This window comes from Artibeus jamaicensis, unplaced genomic scaffold, assembly GCF_021234435.1.
Source record: "Artibeus jamaicensis isolate MK-2021 breed Jamaican fruit bat unplaced genomic scaffold, CSHL_Jam_final contig_797, whole genome shotgun sequence".
Taxonomy (NCBI): Eukaryota; Metazoa; Chordata; class Mammalia; order Chiroptera; family Phyllostomidae; genus Artibeus; species Artibeus jamaicensis.
In genome coordinates, this window is record NW_026521977.1 from 27,735,807 (window position 1) to 27,750,770 (window position 14,964).

The window sequence follows — 14,964 nt, forward strand, 5'->3', positions numbered from 1 at the left end:
ATGCAGCTAGTAGAAAGGAAGAAGCAGGTCCCTCCTTCCTCCTCCAGCCTTCCAGTCTCCTCCTAGAACCACTGCTGGTGAAAACAGAGAGTGCCACCACGAAGCACAAAGTCGTTTGTAGCATCCCCACCCAGCATCACAAGCAGAGTGTGAAAGGTGAACGGGGACCTAGGAGAGAGCAGCTGAGTAACTAGAACACCTGTCTGTGCAATCCCTTACCCCCATGCTGGAGGAGTGCTTGCCGTAGAGACAGCAGGCTCTCAGTAAATCTCTGTTGAGTGGATGAGTGCATGGTGCACCATGTAGAGGGTCCATGGATAGGGGTACAGAGATGAAAGGCAGACTCTAACTTTAAGCTGCTCACACTGGTGTAAGAGAGACAGACATCTTTAACATTGTTAGCTAAGTACAATAACAGAAGTATGTACCCAATGGTGAAGAAGCCAAGAGGAAGGGCTCTGTGCATTGTGAGCACAGTCAGGGAGGAATCCCAGAGCGGATCAGGCTTCAGCTTGAGGCTCAAGGTCAAAGAGGAATTCATGAGGCACAGAGGGATGCTGAGGGAATGGAGTAAGGAGTCTGGGCTTTGATCTCAAGGCACAGGAGTGCCAGCCATGGCTTTTTTTTTTTAATTATTGTTCAAGTACAGTTTTCTGTCTTTTACTCCCATCCCAGTCCATCCTCCCAGTGCTCCCCAAGCCATGGCTTTTGAGCAGGAGAGTGACATGCACGTGTGTATATACAGGGACAGGAAGGAAAACTGGAGACCAATTAGGAAGCTATTACAGCAGACCTAGGCAATAGGGTGGACACGGACCCAATGGTGCTCTCAGTGGGTATGGTTTGCTGTACATGAGTCACACCTCGGTACAGATGGGTAATGGGGATGTGAGGTACAACTGTGGGGGAGGGACTAGAGGAAGAGAAGGAAAAGCTGCTGAGGAGCTGGGGTCCCTTGGCTTGAATGCTCTCTATGGCAGGATAACCTGAGCTGGGGGCCCTGAGAGTCGGCCCATCCGTTGAAGCTGCAAGGAGCCTTTAGAGGATGCATCAGCATCCCAGCAGGAAGCAGAACCCACTCACATAGGCCCCACTGAAGAGACTTTAATGAGGACAGACTATTTACAAAGAGACAAGCATGATTAAAGAAGCCAGGAATGAAGACTACAAACAGATGGAAGCCACCCCCCTGCGTAAAGGGCTAAAGGGAGGAAGGAGGGCTGCTGGAGCCCAGCAAGGGCTGGGACACACCGGTAGGGCTGCTTGGCAGGAGCTGGGGCCAGGCCAAGGGCATTTCCACAACCCCTGCAAACACCGCGGAGAAGTCCCGCGGGAGAAATCCTCCAACCTCGCTCTCCTCCCACCCTGCAGTCTCCTGCCAGTGCCTCCCACTGGCCAAACCACACTGGAGCCAACTGGCTAGGGCACCCATCGATTCTTCTCACAGGGGTCACCACCCTTCTGAGGCACAGAGCAGGGTGAAGAAGGGGACACCCTAATTCAGAGGGACAAATGGAGAATGACAACCTAGTAGATTTCAATTTCCACCCCGTTGTTTTCCCCAGAAGTCTCAGAGAGAGGAGGCAACCTGCCCAAGGTCAGCTAGCAAATTAGGACAAGGCCATTGGCCACTGTACCTTGGGGTCAATGTTCACTGTGTCCTGGACCTGCACTGAAGACAGCCAAATGGGGATGGCCTATCATCCTGGAGGCGCAGCTACAAATCCAAATGAACCAGGGGAAGGCAGGGCAGGTGCAGCAGCGGGCAGGGCCAGGGAGGATGAGTGCCCAATGGCAGGCTGTTCACCTTCTGCGTCTGAAAGGTAATAGACACCTGCTTCCTTGTGTCTTTGCAACCTGCTCCCTGTTCTTGGCCCCCACGTCCCCGTGTTGAGTACCCCCTGGGCGTGGGGACAGGAGCTCAGCCCTGGGACTGGCAGGGACGAGAGGAGGAGATCTGCTTCCCTGGTAGCCAGCCCTGCTCATCGATTCCCTGGAGCTGCTCACTGATCCAGCACAAGACAGCAAGATGGTTTAATTGAAGTCATCACGATAAATCATGCAGAAAAGCAATACCCTTCATTTGCCAGGAGCCTCAGGGAAGCGAGAGGGGGTGCTGGGAAGCCCAGTGGCAGCAACTAAAGTTAGATCAGGTGGCTACAGTGGAAGAGGGATGGGACTGAGAATTCACAGAGCCCTGGGTTCAAAGCCCAACTTCGCCACTTATAAGCCATGTGACCTTAGTCAAGTCCCTTTATCTTCCTGAGCTTTTGTGCCCCTGTCCATAAAAATGGAGGTGGTATTGCCTGTCCTCCAAGGCCATGCATGACACCCTGCCTGCATCTCCTGCCCCTCTCCTACCTCCTCCTCCCCTCCCACCTCTCTCTTCAGCTGCATCACCCCGCTGAGTTCCTGTTCCCTAACACAACACCGCTCACGCCTTACTCAGACGGGTCCCTACTCCCAACGTGCCCTTCCCACTTCTTCCTGGTAATTCCCACTCACCTTTCCAAATTCAGACCAAGGGTCACCTCAGGAAGACTCCTTCCCCCACCTCTCCTTCCCTGAGTGCCTTTAGCACTCTGCAACTGTGACACCCATTCAGCACTCACTCACTGTTGTGCCCAGTGATGTTTTCCTCTCCCCATGGCTTATCTTCTCATCTAGATAAAAAGTAGAAACTCTATCTTGTCTTTCTCACCCTCACATGCCTAAGACATGCCTAGATCATAATCCTACTGGGGCGGGGGGACAGTGACAGGGTGGGGTGAGGAGCAGAGGCCAGAGCCCAGGGGTGGCCACAGAAAGAACACAGCAGGCGCTGGGAGATGATGACCTAGCCTGAGCTCCCTTCCCAGATCATTAAGATGCCGCATACACCCTGTTTTCCGTCTTTAGCATGAGACAACCCCTCTGTGCCCAGGCCCAGCTGGCTCCTGCTCAGCTTCTCAAACTTGTATCTGATTCAGTAGCAGAGGACAGGGGATCCAGGTCATGAAAGTGTTAAATTTTAGCATCACAAGAAACCTAATCATGTAGCAAAAGTGATGTCCTGGTACCTCCAAGTCTACGCCATAAGGAACCTTGCAGCTTCCTCCTCGTGTCTGGGAATGCCTCACCATGGGACGTTCACTCCCGGAACCCAGTCCCACACCGTGAGAAGCCCGTGGCACACGGGGAGCCCTGTCTAGACAGTCCACTTGACAGGCCCAGCCAACTGCCGGCCCGAGCACGGGTCATCTGGGACAGCCAGCCCTGTCGAGCCTTCAGGGTACATCAGTCCCAACCACCATCTGACGCAACCCTGCAAGAGATTCTGAGAAAGAATCCATCCTGAACTGAGTTCAATCTACACACAGAACTAAGAAATAATACATTACGGTTTGGTATTCTTTTTAAAAGTCTGTAAAGAGAGCTTTATAGAAATGTAGAAATTTACTGGTAAGAAACTGAAGCTCAGACATGCCATGTGATGGATCCAAGGTCACGCACACTAACTCAGAGGCAGAGCCCCATGCACTGAACTGCCGTCACCCGAAGGCCACCTTCAGAGAGGGGGAAGAGAAGTGAGCTGTCTGGGGCAGGAGTGGAGAGGAAGAGAGGGAAAGAGCTGAATTTTTAAGAGAACATCCCAAGATCATTCTGTTCAGAAAGAAAACCATTCATGTATATGCATTGTTTTTTTAATTTTCAAAGAGCCTCTCACACCTTTTTAGATCTTACAGAGTAAATTGCCTTGTATTGCAGCTTTGGGTTCATGTTATTTTTCCTTCCCCCTTGAGATAATTAGCCAGAGGCTCACCTAATTACATTTGTCATGTCAAGAAGACAATGGCTTCAGAGGAACAGAAAGGGCCCAGAAAAGAAGGCGGAGTGACAAAACGAAACCCTTAGGGAAATAGTCACATTCCTGAGTGGTCAGAAGAGCAGCGTGCTCAGGCGGGCGGACAGAGGACGAGGTGGCAGAGCAAGCGTTAAGGCCTCCCGGCCACCACACCCGGCAGTGCTTTGGTGGCCTTGAGCTGAACCCAACACGCACCCAAGGCAAAAGCAACGCCCCTGCCCCCACTGACTGGCATCACCCGCCCAAAGGGAAACTGGATTTGGCTTTTTTTATCCCTCTCAATATAAGCAGCATTACTTTTTTTTTAAGATTACATTTTTTTTTTTTAGAGAGAGGGGAAGGCAGAGAGAGAGAAACATCAATGTGTGGTTGCCTCTCGCACCCACCCCAACTGGGGACCTGGCCTACAACCCAGGCCTGTGTCTTGACTGGGACTTGACCCAGTGGCCCTTTCGTTCATAGGCCAGCACTCAATCCATTGAGCCACACTAGCCAGGGCAATATTACTTCCTTTTTTTTAAAGGCCTATCATTGCTCTATATACTACAATGAAGGATTCGGGGAAGCCGCCATTCCGTGGAAGGACAGAACCCAGCATCTGGCCTTCAGGTTCACCTTTGAGCAGATGGGAAAGCTATTGACTTCACACTGGCGCGGTCCTTGGTCTGGTCGGTCAGGGCCCCGTAGCCCCATGGTCCTTTGGTTTCGATCATTGTTGTGAGCAGCCACCACTTTTTGAACGTCCTCTCTGATCTACACAGTGTCCCAAGACATTTGCTTATTTCTCCTTGTGTTTAATCTTCCTGGCAACCCTATGAGGGAAGTATGATTATCTCATTTTAAAGATAAGAAAACTTAGTCCCGAATTTAGTCCCCAAAAGAACACATTCCAAATGGAGGAGCTGGAATGCAAGCCCAGGCCCGCCGAGCCGATCCCAGACAGCTGCTCTCCCTGCAGCGATCCTGCCTGCTCCCGGCTGCCGCGGGAGTGCTGTGAGACACAGCTCTGCAGAGCCGGGGTGGCAGACGCCAGTAAGCGTCTGTAGCTCAGACTTCAGGGATGTTGAGCAAGGTGGCTTTGCAGATTCTGCAGGTGAGGATGGCTGGGCTCCCTAACACGCCTAGGGTCTGGTTAGCCATTGAGTGATCTAAGCTGTCTCAGCTGGGACAATAGGGATGACTCAGCTCTGCTCCACCTGTCCCTCAGCCCCCATTAGGTCAGCCCAGTCGTGTTCTAATGGCCATGGCAGAGGTACAAGAAGGACAGCAGACCAGACTGATTGCACAAGGACTTTTCAAGCTTTTGCTTACATCACATTTGCCATAATTCCACCGGCTGGAGCAAGTGACCTGGCCAAGCCCAGAGTCAGAGAAGGAGGATGTTGCAGAAAACACGGCAAAAGGTGTGAGTGTAGGGCAGGGTGAAGACTTGAGACAACTGCACTGACTTTGGGCAAGTTACGACCCCTTCTCAGAGCATCTCTTCCTGCATTGTTTTAACTGGATCATATCTGCTTCACAGGGTGCCTGGAGCAGGCAGTAAGATGAGCTCTGTGAGACACTAGCAAAGACATTATTATTCCTTCCGCTGACATAGTTTAAGTACACAGCAGGGGGGTGGCGTGATTTCACATTAATACAGGTGCATTAGAAACTTTAGTCCAGAAAGTTCACACAGGTCTCAGGGGTGAGACAGGCCAATCACTGAGATGATAAACAAGAATTGTAGAAAGAGAATAAGTCAAGGGAAAAAAAACAAGTGATGTAATTAAAATTACTGTTGAAGAAACTATCAAGAAGAGAATGAGTCAGCGGCCAGTTGAAGTGATGAATCAGGCACACGATGTCATGTATCTAGAATTCTCGTCTATTTCAAGAGAGCCTGATGTCCCAGTTAAAAGAGCACCTTGAGCCTGCAGCAACAACATCTGGAAGGGAACACGCTTGTCATTTTAATTTCTCCTCGGCACCGCCATTAAAGCCAGGGGCAGGGCCCAGCTCCAGGCGCGGAGTAGGAGCTGCACCGAATCTCACGTGGGAGGGGCCGGTAACTGCAGCATTACCTCAAATGTATTCAAGGGGATTTTAAATTATTTTTGCAAAAGTACTCCCTGTACAATATGCCATTAGATTATCAAAACAAGGCTGTGAATTCAGGGCAGGACAATGTCAATTGTTCTGCTCAACAGATGAAGAAACTGAGACTTACACGGCCCTCCAATTAGCAACAGGACTGGGATTAATTAGAAGGCGGGCCTCCTAGGTGCTCTTCCTCACACTGACAGAGAACCACATTCCTACCACTGGTAACTGTGTGCAGGTTTTGTTTTTTAAATATGTAAGAAATAGCATCAGACACTTACTGAATGCTCGCAATTTAACCCTCGCTACCCACCGAGAGATTGGTATATAAACGGCTCCATTTCACAGATAAGGGAAAATTGTAGCTCAGAGCTTTGAGCCCCTTGGGGGAGGTCTCACAGCACAGAGACTGCGAGCCATGACTCACTTTCGGGCCTACAGGACCGCCCACACCACGCCCTACCCTGCCTTGGCATTCCCTAAAACTGGGCTTTCACCTGCAGCGAAGCCCGGGGGAATGAAAGTAGTTGTGTGGATAAATCTGCCCTGCCCCGGCCGCCCCGCCCTACCCCACCCCTGCACGCACATCCGCTTTTGCCTCAGTTATTCAGGGAACATGTGTTCTGACGTGTATTTTCCACTTCACTGTGCCTACAAGGCTGCTGCCTCTACCAAACAGAACTCAGGGCAAGGGGCAAGTGATATTGGTTCAGGAAACCTGAGCTGCCGACAGAATGGCTGATATTTATAGCAACTTAGAGTCAAGTACCAAAGTGAGTGCATTGTGGGTTGTCGCAGGTGCCCTCGGGGGTAAAAAAAAACACTGCTGTGAGAAATCGTGAGGGGCCCTTAACTGATGAAACGTCAAACACGAAAGGACAGCTCAGTGGGTTTGCATCCTGGTTAGAAATGGTAATAATGCAACGGTGGCCTGCGTGGTTCCTGGGGACGACATTCTTAAAGCACTTGGGCTGGAGCCACAGGAGAAGTCACGTCACTAGTTGAATTTACAAATTGTTCCTCTATACTTAACTGTTTTATATATGCCTTTATTTATTGATTTAGATCATGTCGGTCAGTCCACACAGGGTTTAAAGCTGATTGTTTAACTGGGCAGACTGTGGTAGACTGATTACATTAACGGCCAAAAATGTTTAGGCCTCCCACAGCCTCGCCCTCGAGGGAGCAGTGTTCTCCCCACGGACTCTGGGCGTGGCCCTGTGACTCCCAGGAGAGGACAGGTCACCCAGCCGAGGCCATCCTAGGGCAGCCAGCCTCGGATGAGTTGCCAGTGACCACAGAGCCCAACTGCAGACGGCCAGTCCTGGCCTAGACCAGCAGAACAACCCAGAGACCCAAGAGAAAAAATAGATTGTTTTTTAAAGCCACTGGGGTTCGGGGTGGCTTGTTACACAGCAATAACTAACTGACAGAGAAGCTTACGATTAAAAAAACACACACTATTAATCAGTTGACAAGCACACGCTGAGTGCCCATGTTCAATCCTGTCAGGGGCTCTGGGAAATAGGAAAACCTTTAAACCTGGTCCCTACCCTACCTGCTCGGAAATGCATATTTCCCGTGACAAGTCAGACAAAGGAAAAAGAAAAAACAGCGAGATCTGTTTAAACAATGTAGAAATTGTACTCAGCGTAGACATTGAGGAGTATATACTACTCCTCCTCAAAGCCAAGCTCAACGACATCTTCCTCTTGAAACATCTCCCTTTCCCCACCTCGCCACCAAGTTGAACTATTAACTTCCGCCTCCTCTGGACACTGCAGACTTTGTTTAAAGTTCTCTCTTGAGCTGTTCGTGTTACTTTTGGAGTTACAGTTGGAGTAGTCAGGTGAGACTATGTCCATCTCTCCTATTGAGTGCAAAACTGGGTATTACTAATCAATACCGGGACCTCCAACGTCAGGTACAATGGCTTGCATGAGCATAAGCAATCTTGATAAACGAATGCATGTTGTAAGAGTTCAGCATGAGGGAACACTCAAATAGAAGTGTAGTAGTCAAGGAGGGCTTTGTGAGGGAAGCAGGGGTGAAGGTTCTCAACTGGGGCTCACAGTGAGAACTGACAGAATCCATGGACAGAATTCAGGGAGGCCATGAACTTGGATGAAGCAAAAAATTACATCTTTGTGTTTACCAATCTCTAACTGAAACAGCTTTCCCTTCTGTTAAAAATTCAGGCTACAAGTCATGAAGTAGCCGCACAGAAATTTTCCTGTCACACACACTACTGCAAATATCTCAATAGTGTACCATTTATGTTCATCAATACTTTGAAATGATAGCGATTACTTAATATATTAATAAAGATGTGTAATATTATGGTATCTCCATTTGTTTTTAAATATTTTAATCACCACGTGATAATGTTTCCTGTGTATTTTTAATGTATTTAAAATTCTATTTCTGAGAAGAAACGTTTAGGTTTCATTGAACCACCGTAAAGATCCATGACAAAAACGGGCTAAGACCCCCATCCCCTCCAGAGACTCTCTGCACTGCCACATGTAGGAGGGAGAGAAGTAGATGGCAGACGTGGATGGGAGCCCATCTGGGTATATCTGCACAGTGACGACCGCTGCAGAGACACGGGTGGGGATGAATACGAGATGCGGTGAGATGGGATGCGCAGGCCCCCACCCTTGAGCAGAGAGAGAGTGTCCTTGGCAAGATTAAGTAAAAAAGCAGGGACAGTGTTAGCATAATAATGCGTCACAGAAGTGAGAGAATGACTGATTTGTGTTAGACATGCTCTAAGAATTTGGAGAATTTAATTTTTTTTCAAAATTACTTATTCTTTTTTGTATTTTTTTATTCTATTATGGCCCACAGTCAATTCCGGCTCCATTGTCTATGTCCATGAGTCATTCATACATGTTTCTTGCTAGTCCCTTAATTCTTAAGGACCTCACACCTCCGCTGTAGGGTGGACCCAGGACTCCAAGGAGAGGGCTGGACCATGAACCTCAAGTGGCTGACCCCTTGGGGACACAGGATGCTTTGCACTGTCCTTGGAATCTGTATGTAATTGGCTAACACTAACACTGTCTTAGAAAAATGTGACTGTGACACTGTGCCCTCCCAGATGGTGCAGACATAGCTGAGGAGAGACCACAGGTTTGGGAACAGTGTGGAGACCACCCTGATTAGATCAGAGTGCTGGCTCAAGAAGTAACACTGAGGGAAAAGTTGGCGGGAAGCAAAGAAGGAGAGAGAAGCAAAGAATAACTCTAGGATTTCAAAAGCCTTTAACCAAGACTTGGAAGTGAGATGATGGGGGTTTGGGCCAGATGGCAGGGTCTGTCTTAGAGGTGAAGTCACCTCACGACAGCTCAGGGAAAATGTCCAGGAGGACCCTGGAGACTCAGCAGTAGGACCCCAGGGAGAGACTGGAATGGAGTGGAGAGAGAACCAAGGGAACAGTCTGCATAAAGGAGCTCATTAAAGTCCCAAGAATGAGGCAATGAAGAAAAAGGAAAGAAAGGACTGGACCTTGGGGAATAATTGCAGAATCAAGAGTGAAGACAAATGAGTTGAAAAATAATAAACAAACAGGAGACTTCTTTTTGTGTCCCAAAGCCAAGGTAGAGGACATTTCTAAGAGGGAGCTAACTGCAGCCTGAAGAGGTAACTTATGAAAGGTCTCTTGATGTGGCCCCCAGAGGCGCCTGGTGATTTATAACCAAGCATTTCCTGTGGAGTGGTGCATGGCGGCCCAGCGCCCGTGAGTGGGGGCGTGGAGCAGGGAGGGAGGCAGGAGACGGTTGGAGCCAATGCAACGGAGAGCGGAAGCTGGGACAGACACAGGGCGACGGCATCAAATTAAGTTTCTGTGTTCCAAGACGATCCAAGTTTTCGTTAGAGAAAGAAGAGAACTGCAAATCTGGAGCATTCGAAGGTCCTGTGAAAATCAGGGAAACCTCACGCTGAAGCTGTTCCCACCTAAACAAACTTTCGTTTAGAAACCAGGCAAAGCCACTGAAGCCGAGTCAGCACAGCTCCCAAAGCGGAATGACTCAGATGTCCCTGAAGTTGTGTGGATGCTCTGAACACTCTGCTAATAGACAGTCAGCCCACACAGAGCCCAGGGTGCCGCGCGTCTGACGCAGAGGCCGGAGCTTCCCAGGGGTTCTGCAAGGACCGGAATTCAGGAAGTGGGGTCAAGGGGAGAGCTGCCATCACCGTGTGTCCTGCAGCATGACGAGGCCATCCACCATTTAACCAGTGCCTGCTGTGTCCTTGGCACTTTACCTGGATCCTCCTAATCCTTAACAACGACTCGACAAAGGGTTTTTTCCTCTATGATTCTCCCACTGTCCAGATGAGGACATTGAGGTTTCAGGAGGTGAAGTCACTCGCCTCAGACTCTCGGCCAGTGAATGGTGGAGGTGGTGTTGGGACTCTGAACCCAAACCTGTTTCCATCCACCCTGTGACCTCAACCAACGCCGCCCCACCCTCTGAAGTGAAAGGGAAAAAAATGTGTCATTACCACCTGTGACAGCCAATGCAAGACAAAGCTCCCTTTTGCTAGTATGACTTTTCCAATTCAACCTCTTCAAAAATTTTCTTTATTCTTCTTAATTTAACCAATTGTTTTTAAAAAAAAGAACTCATCCACTTATTCTCCAGGAGCCTGTCCTGAGCCCCTGCCCCATGTCATTCGGGGGACCCCAGCCCCACGTGGATCCCAGAGGGAAGGGGCCAGGACGCCTGGGTGGTCCGGGAGACTTCACAGAGGAAAAACAGGGCCAAATCTATTTTTAAATGTTTTTGTTTTAATCAGAGTATTACAGGGAAATCTTTTGAAAAGACGAGCAGTGCTAAAAGGCTTACAATTGAAAATACTGTAGCACAGCCTGTTTTCTCCTCCCTCACCCGCCTCCCTCACCTTGTTCCCTGAAGCTCTTTGTTCTGCTGCTTCCCTCCCCGTTTCGGAGAAACACGTCAGAGTCAGCGTCCTCCACGCGGACCGGCTGGACCGGCGTGTCTGTCTGGTAGACACGGTGTCCGTGCAACCCCTCTCCCCCTCTCCCATCCCTCCAAAGCACTTGTATCTCAGTATTTTTTACATTTTGTTCTTCATCTTCACTATGAAGACCACATAAATAGATTTTATTTCTAGGCCAAGTGGTAGACTCTGGGCCTATGTCCTTTCCTTTTTGTTTTTTCTGTTAATAATTACCTCATTTTTCATCCACTTAGGTTTGTTTTTTGAAGAAACAATTGACTAAATCTTTCCATGCCCTCAGTATAATTCCCCACAGGACCGAACCTGTCAGATGATTTGTCAGTCTCGCTTACTTTCCTGGGGACAAACTCCCTTACCCCCCGGAGCCTTCTGCCTTCCTGCTGGTCCAGACCAGCTGGTCCAAGGCGCAGGGTCCTCCCAAGGAATCTCCTTCCCTCCCGTCTCCTGGATCCCGCACCGTCCTTCTTGGCTTCCTGGTTCTAACTGAGCACATCCTTCAGTAGTTTCATAAGAAGAGGTACATGGAAGGCAAGTTATTTTAAGACATTATATGTCTAGCACAGTTTTTTTTTTTTTACCCTCATACTTAATTGATGGTCTGGGTTGGTATAAAATGGTGCTAGGAGGTAAAACATGTTTAATCAGAATTTTTAGAGGCATTGGTTCCATTGTCTGTGAACTTCCAACATTGCTGTTGAGAAGTTTCATGTCCTTCTTACCCCTGATCTTTCATGTGCGGGGCTGGGACCGGGGTGAGTGCAGTACTCGCCTCCAACACAAATCGTTAGGGGGCACCCAGACCGGCTGATCGAAATGCATAATATTTCATGCATATTTTGAAAAATAAAAACTGATGCAGAAAAGTCATGGTAAGTGAAATATCAGTCTTCAATCAAGACAGGAACCTCATTGGCCTCACTCTATTTCCAGCCCCATCAGATTCTGTCTTTATTTTAAATTTTGCTATTTTATTCATCATGAGTTATTGTGCATTATTTTTTATTTTTAAAAATACTGCATTAATTTGTTTTTTATCTCAATCACTGAGGTTTTGGTGCCCCCTTCAGTTATACACACCAGGCGAGGGCCTCAATTGCTGAATCCTCACTCCGCCCCTTTCCGGAAACCTTGAAGAGCTAGCTGCCCTCTATGTCTGCACGTGAACTATCACGATGGGCTTGGATACGGGTAGTTTTTCACTCATTGAGTTGGATACTCAGTGCACCCCGACACCTGGAAACTCGTGTTCTCTCATTCTGGAAAATTGTCTTGTATTATTTCTATGACAGTTTAATTCCCTCCTTTCTCTATTTCTGGAACGCCTAGGAACTAAATGTTAGAACCCCTCAAATGATCTCTTAATTTTTTAAGCTTTCTCTCCTGTTTCTCTTCTAGCCCATCTCTTCCCTGCCATGCACCCTCCCCCATATATTTCCAGAGAAAGTTCTTTGACTTCATCTTCCACTTCTGCACACTTTTTTCTCTTTTGCTGGCAGTTTTTACTTCCAAAAGTTCTTTCTTCTCTGATTATTTCTTCTTTTATTCCACTCCATATTTTCTCATCTAAGAGTAGAATATCAATTATGGGGTCTTTGACCTCATGTCCCACTCAATGTGTAACCTTCATTTCCTCTTGGTTCATATCCCCCTCGGAGAAGAAGGAGGGAAACCTTCCTGCAGACATTAGTGATCCCTGGCCTCATGCTCACATCTAAGAATAGGCCACCCCAAGGCCACCTGGAGGCTTTAAATGCCTGAACTGGACATGTCGACTGGAAGAACGTCACTGCAGAACCATCAGGTGCTCCTGCCAGCTATTCTGCTGGATCCTCTTAAAACTAAGCATTTGTGGGTTATTTCTTTGGGGCTGTTTGGTTCCTCCAGAGAAAATACACTTCTGACTCCTTGTGGGGTTGGGGGTGGGGTGCAGATAGAAGAGTCTCTGGTTTCTCAAGGGACTGAAAGGAACAGACACCTGGCTGCACCGGACGAAGGTAGGCATTTGGAAGTCTGCCTACTCCTTACACTGACTTTCAAACTACCCCCTGCTGTCATCCCGGTCTCTATCCCTCTCCCTGGTGCCCCCAACCCCTGGCCTCTGTGGGTTACTTGGAGAGGAAATCGGCTTGCTCCTCCTCAGTACTTTCCCACCCATCAGTCTGGAGGTTTGACCTTCCTCCTCTCCGCTCAGTCATTTGTCCCTCCTCTAGCATCTTTCCTCCCTCCACGCACTGAGATCAGGGTGTCTAGAAGTCTCCTACTCCCATCAAAGACAGAGTTCAGGCTTCCGGTGGTGTCTATACAGTTTTCAGGAGGAGAATGGATTGGAAACACCTGTCTTTCACCATCTTGTAAAGTCCTGAGTCAAATCTCAAAGGTAGGTAAGAGTTGGCCAGGCAGTTGAGGCAGACAGAGGTATTCCCGGCAGAGGGAAGAGTGGTTCACAGTCCAGAGAAATTAAAGAGAACTGCCTATGATTTTACATGGCTGGAAGCAAGGCTTGGGAGAGGAACGGCTGGATGGGAGCTAAGGAAGCAGGTCCTGAGCATGCCAAGAAGTTTGTCCTTGATTCTGGAGCAAATGAGGAGCATGAGGGTCACGAGTTGCGTGGCCAGATTTGCCACGTGGGGAGCAACATGGAAGGTGTGCTAAGAGGGTAGGGAGCAAATACACCTGGGAGGAGAGCAATCAACTGGCACAATAACAATGGCTTCCACGTGAGCGGTGGCACAGAGGTGGACTGAAACCATGGCGGTCGCCATGTGGGAGGAAATAAACATGAAAACTATGCAAAGGTAGGACCTGTGGAACTTGTGACTATCAGGAATGGGGCATGAGGGCAGAGGGGCGAGTCTAGTTTGAATTGGAAGTTCCTGGTTTGGGCAACAAAGCAGGTGACGAGACTGTTCACAGAGAGACGGGGAGAGAAACAGCAGGGATGGGGAAACTGGATTTGCATTTATATTGCATTCCTCCCGGTCCCAGTCTCCGGGAAGTCCACACTGGCATTATGTAGTCAGTCAATTATCCACACAGCAATTTGGGTCCTGCTTTTTTTCTCTCTGCCATACTTTCCAAGCATCAACAGAATCCTCAAATGTCCTCCTGTAATTTGGCCACAGAGTATTTCCTCATGCTAATAAGTGCGTAGTTTCACTCCCCAGATCTGTATTCCAGGCACTCTAAAGGGGACTGCGATGAACTACAAGGTGGTCTTGGTAGACCCTGTGAGTGACATCCATGGTCTAGGCCTCCTGCTTCCTCCAAGGCTGAGGACCCCTGGAGGGCAGGGTCACTAGAGTCTGCTCCATCTGCTCTGCCACTGGAAATGGGAGCATTGAAGAAGCTTGCTCCGCCACACAGCCCCTGTAGTTTGTTGATCTCCCAAAACACCCCTGAACCCCACCTTTCTGCCAACAGGTGACAGTGACCCAGCTGGGATTAGACGTGCAGCAGCGGTGGTAGAGTAGAGAGCACAGCTGCCTTCCAACGGAGCTTGGAAGGAACATGGCCCTCACTCTCCCCTCACCTGGGCCCTCTCGCCCCTTCGTGGTGGCCATGCTGCTTTCTGCCACCACGCCTCCCCAGGAGTGGCTCCCCTCAGATCTCCTCTCAAGAGGATCCCAAGGTGAACGTGTCCAGTGACATCAAGGTGACTCCAGTCCTGAGAACAGTAGTACCCCCACAGGGAAGCCAGAGGCCTTGTGGCAGGGTTGGGGGAAAAGGAGTGTACCAATGGTTGTTATAGCAACCGGGGCTCCCAAAATGGAGGAAAGGGAAAAGGCGGCCCTGCTCAAGAGTTGCCATGGCAACCCAGATCCTTGAGGCAAGCTTTGAAGACAAAACCCCTGCAAGCTCCCCATTTATAATGAAGTACCCAGGACTCCTCAGGATTCTTTTCCGTCCAGAGAGCCCAGTGGAATGGGTCATGTTCTCCTGGTCCCACCGTGGATTTCACAGACTTTTTAGGGGCAGAAGGGCTTCCACTTTTCTTTGGGAAAAGGGCTGGGGCTTGGCAACCAATTAATTCCCTACTATGTTCCAGGAAC